At 36.1% G+C, this 5,573-nt stretch overlaps 1 long non-coding RNA gene across 1 annotated transcript; it reads left to right on the top strand.

Annotated features, from left to right (window-relative positions):
• Window positions 1-1,388: 1,388 nt before the first annotated feature.
• Window positions 1,389-5,304, top strand: LOC126911994 (uncharacterized). Its single transcript, XR_007706582.1, has 2 exons — window positions 1,389-3,117; window positions 3,197-5,304. It is a non-coding gene; the product is annotated as an uncharacterized LOC126911994 (long non-coding RNA).
• The last annotated feature ends 269 nt before the right edge of the window (window positions 5,305-5,573 follow it).

Here is a 5,573-nt window from a genome sequence, read left to right as displayed (position 1 = left end):
GTCATTCGGTACTCTGATTTGGCCGGCACTAATCAAAACTACCGGCGGTCAGGGCACAAACCCGCATCGTACGCATCGCACGCAACGGATACGCAGTTGTGTCTTGTATAGAAACTGCATACAACTGCGTCAGGCACTTGATCCAACCATCGTAACGTTACCGCTACTCATCGGCAATGCCTACATGGTCGATGCGTTTTGATAACGTCATACGTTCGATGCGTGCGATGCGTACGATGCGGGCCTGTGGACGCTTACCTCTAACCAACCAATCAGAGCGCCGAACGCGCTCTCGTTTCGATCTACTAAGGCCTTATTTGTCACAGACGTCGGTTACCCATCCAAAATAAGACCGCGGTAAGCAATGTCTTAATTTTCATTCATCCATGACATTAGTTAGTGCTCAAAAAAAGTATTACATCGAACAAATGAAGTAGTGTTTATATAATGTCTAAATAAATTAGTGTTTCTGTCTACCTACTAAAGTTGAAGGCGTGATGTTGTTTTATATAGGGTGACTGGTAATTAGTGAACGATATTTAAACACGTGATTGTACTCATGATTACAAACAACTTTCCCAAAGAAACTTTCCTTGTATACTTTGATCTGATAGCATTAGCAGCTAAAGCAAAATACCTACCTAGTTACTAGTCTTCCGATACGGCCGCGGGCTTATCGTGCGCGCGAAATTTAGTTGTTTTGTTATTGTGATAAAAATAAAACTAATGAGTATACAAAAAAAGTATCTTCGGGAAAGTTGTTTGTAATCATGAGTACAATCACGTGTTTAAATATCGTTCACTAATTACCGGTCACCCTATATTTTGCTCAATTCGGTAGTTTCCTAGGTCAACAATAAATTATTTTTGCTTTTCAATGCAATAGGAATATCCCAAAATAATCGAGAAAAACTCAACCAGTTTCGAGTCACAGAGGGACTCTCGGCGACGTCGTCTGCGCACGCTGCTCATGATGAAGAGTCCCTCTGTGACTCGAAACTAGTAGAGCCTTTCTCCATTAATGTACGTGAGTAAACCGTGATTTCTTTTAGTTAATTTCGTACTTTCATTCATTAATTTGACGATTATACTTATTTTTTTCTTGCAAAATTCGATACAAGTAATGTATTTCACTAGTAGGAAACTACCGTATTTCATTAGAAAAAATGTAATTTAATTCTGAATTAATTAAATTTAACTCTTATGAAATTTGTAAAATGTTTAATTTTAGTTTCTTTATAGAAAAATTCATTTGAATTGTATATTTATTATTTTAATTTTGATAATAGGGTAGATGACAAATTTTTATTTTAATGTCCGTCTTGTAGATTATTTTAAAACATTACACACATATTTTTATTTTCTGAAACAAATACTTTCGAAGATATATAGATTTGAAATATCGCGTGACATCACTTCTAGTTTTATACGTAGAAATGACGTATTTGCTCCCTCTCCTAAACTTTGATTCGTTTTATCTAAGTATTGTTATATTATATGACAAAATATAAAAAATACGTGTCTAATATTTTCATTACCTAACTGACGGACTAAATAGATTTTAATTTTCATACCCCGTCATCATCCCTATTGTAAATATATTTTTTTGAATTATAATTATTAATGTTTGTTATTTACTTATGTATTAGTAAATGTTCTTATGTACATGTATATGACTATTGTATATAGTTATACATAGTTTTTGCAAAATTTAAGAGAAATATGAGATTTACTAGGGCGTCTGAAAATTTAGAACCAAAAGTTTTTTAAATTAATCTAGTTAAAAATACTAAAAACTTGCTTTTAATCAGAAGAAATGGGCATATAGGGTGACTGGTAATTAGTGAACGATATTTAAACACGTGATTGTACTCATGATTACAAACAACTTTCCTAAAGAAACTTTGTTTGTATACTCATTAGTTTTATTTTTATCACAATAACAAAACAACAGAATTGAGCGCGTGCGTGCTTTCGCATGATCAGCTGTTAGCAGCGAGGCGCCCGCGTTATAGGAAGACTAGTAACTAGGTAGGTATTTTGGAACTTTACCTGCTAACAGCTGATCATGCGAAAGCAGACTTTGGCTCTTTTTTCAGGCATCCTAGTAAAATATATCGCTCACCTAGTAATATATTGGCACATCTGCAAAAAATGCGAAATTGATTTTATATGGTTTACGTGTTTAAAAGTGCATATTAATCTATTTATTTCCATATTCATCGAGAGAGGTCGTAAGTGTCATTATACCATTATTGTAGTTCCCCCTCACGCACGTAAAACAACGGTTCATTGGTCAGTAAACTAAAAACTAAACAAGTCAGGTAAACTATGAAAAACGTAAATGTGCCAATATATTACTAGGTGTGTAATATGTACCTCTGTGTATCTTATCGGCAATAAGATGCGTGATGATATGTTTATAAGTGAAGTAAAAGAATTTTTAACTATAACTAGTGATTTTAAGATCTTTAAATATTTAATTTTTAATGTTTATACAAGGTTAGTTAAAACGCAGGATTTATTCTAAGATTATTTGGACACCACTGACAAACGGCGAAGGAAAACATCGTGAGGAAACCTGGGCTTATAATTTCTGATTATAAGTTTGAAATCACCAACCCACATTGAGCAAGCGTGGTGATTAATGCTCAAACTTTCTCCGTGTGAGAAGAGGCCTTTGGTCAGCAGTGGCCACTTATAGGCTGTTGATGTGATAATATACCAAATTGCACATAATTATTTAAAAAATATACTAAATTTTCACGCGTTAAAGCTATGTTTCGGCACTGCTGTGTCGGCTAGACCGGAGTGATACCACGGCCTCACATAACCTATAGATTTTTTCCAATATTTCTAGCGTTTTAACTAACCTTGTTGAATTTATAAATAATTCCAATATTATATAAGCTTCCCAACACGGCTTAGATATAGTCTTTATACACCAAAGCTTATTAAATTAAATGATTATATCGATCTATTTCAACCATATGTATGAATGTGATGGAAGCTAAAGAAGTATGTAAGGAGCGTAGTAGGTGGCGCTCTGTAGTTTCTGTATACCATCAGATGTATGAATGTGATGGAAGCTAAAGAAGTATGTAAGGAGCGTAGTAGGTGGCGCTCTGTAGTTTCTGTATACCATCAGATGTATGAATGTGGTGGAAGCTAAAGAAGTATGTAAGGAGCGTAGTAGGTGGCGCTCTGTAGTTTCTGTATACCATGGAATAAAGAGGGGTTTTTAAGAATGTGTGTTTCAATTAGAGAAATGAGGTGCTATTTGGTATTTAAAGTTAAAATTTTAAATTGTTGCTTAAAGCTTGTTATGAAAAGATTTTCAGAATTTTAAGTAGTTTTGTTGCACAGAGTGTGGAATTGTGTAGAAATACATTGTATAGCTGCACCTCTGCCTACCCCTTAGACTATCAGACACCTTAATTAGGAATTGTGTATAAAGTAGTTAGAAAAATTCAAAATGTTCCTATCATAAGAAAAAAAAATGATTATTTTTAAGTAATTTTATTCATAAAGATTGAATTAATTAAAACATAGTTTATAAATAAAAATATTGATTGTATTCTTACATAAATAACATTTGTCATTAAATAGAATTAACAGCGTTGCACTATGTCGCTCATTGTCATGTTTATAAGCCCCGATCTTAGCTTGAAATTAGTTGAGCTCCCTCGAACATATTCGATACGACCTTCAAACCTTCAAGAGAAGCATATTCTTTTTAAAAGGCCGGCAACGCACCTGTGACTCCTCTGGTGTTGTTGGGTGTCCGTGGCCGGCGCTGATCTGTCAAAAAAATGTCTATCTGTCGGTCAGTCCTCTAGTTGCTCTATTTGCTCGTTCCAAAGTGTAGATTCCTATGGAGAAGAACGAGCAAGAAACTCCATAGGTTACTCTTTTTCAATCAGGTTCACAATACAATTGTTGTTAAGATATTTGTCAGTGAAAAAATAGTGATTTCATCTCGAACTCTTAACAGTCGATCTCTTAGTTTTATGAATTTATATCTGAAGGCGTTTCTATGCAGAAATAGTTGTAATTATTGCACTTACTACCATATTCAGAGACATTTAATGGCTACTTATACTATTCCTTTAGCCATCAGACCACCACAGATAGGGCCCAGTAGGGCTGATGCCTGATCCGGAGCTGCGGACTACCTAGCGGGTTATCGGGGCTCCGGCTCGAAAAGCAGAAGTAGGAACGGGGTGGTTTTTAGTCAGTAAGTCTGACTCTCCCTCTCGCCTCATTCAAGGCGGTAGAAGACATTGGATGATGTTCCCCCCTTAAAAAAACTATTGTTTAGTAACGATTTTGATCCGAAAACAATTGCTAATGGCTGGGTTAAGTAACCATTAAATGACTCTGAGTAGAGCGGTTAGAATATAAGTAATGAAATATATTTTTTAAATAATGTAAGGGTGGTTTCTTCGAACAAAATGACATGTCATTTTTTTTGTTTTTAAATCTAAGTTGATTAGTAAATTCAAATTAATATATTCTTAATGGATTACTTGAGAACATATTAAACTAAATTGGTTAATTGACTAGCTTCTGCCAGTGGCTTTATCCGCCTGCCCGTGGGATAAAAAGTAACCTATATGTTATTCCAGACCATAATCTACCCCTGTTCCAAATTTCATACCGATCCCTTCAGCAGTTTTGACGTGATTGAGTAATAAACATACACACAAACTTAAGCATTTATAATATTAGTTAAAATTAACTTTACATTAAAGATGTGCAATTTTTTTCGAAGAAACAACCAATAAAGGATTTGAACCACTTTTCCATTTTGCAAATTAGCTACATAGCACATCTCTGGTGGGAAAGCACCTTTAAGGTAAGCGTCCACAGGCCCGCATCGTACGCATCGCACGCAACGGATTTTAGTTTGTCTCGTATAGAAACTCATACAACTGCGTCCACTGATCCGCATCGTACGGACCGCTCATCGGCAATGCCTACATGCGATGCGTGCCGATGACGTCATACGGAATGCCGATGCCAAAAATCCGAGTGAAAGTGGCATCGGCAATCCGATTGTTAATACTCGCGTCGGCAATCCGATCGCTGCCGATACAGTGGACGCAGTCTGAAAAATTAATCCGTTTGATGCGATCCGTCCGATGCGTACGATGCGGGCCTGTGGACGCTTACCTTGAGCCGTGTGTCGACCCGTACGTAACACAGTCACGCCATCTATCGCTAGTGTAGTGAACAAGTTTAAGACTGTCGTCATTTCTTCGTATTGTTATGAAATTGTAAATAAATATTGCTTTTTGTATATTTTTTTGTTTTATTTTTCTATTATTTTAATTACCTTGGGCAAAGGGCAGGCGAAAGCATCATGTCTTGAATTCGACTATAAAGTCGAGCAGGTTCGTTTCCCATTTTGTCTAATTATTTTGGAAAACAGTCATACTTCAGCACTGCTGGGCCGGCTCAACCGGAGTGATACCACGGCCTTGCAGAAAACCGACGTGAAACCGCTTGCGTTGTGTAAATAAGGTTACCGGAGGCCCAATTACCCCTTCCTTATCTTCCGATTTCCCCAA

This window comes from Spodoptera frugiperda, chromosome 21 (assembly GCF_023101765.2).
Source record: "Spodoptera frugiperda isolate SF20-4 chromosome 21, AGI-APGP_CSIRO_Sfru_2.0, whole genome shotgun sequence".
NCBI classification, from domain to species: domain Eukaryota; kingdom Metazoa; phylum Arthropoda; class Insecta; order Lepidoptera; family Noctuidae; genus Spodoptera; species Spodoptera frugiperda.
This window is presented reverse-complemented; position numbering and strand designations above follow the sequence as displayed.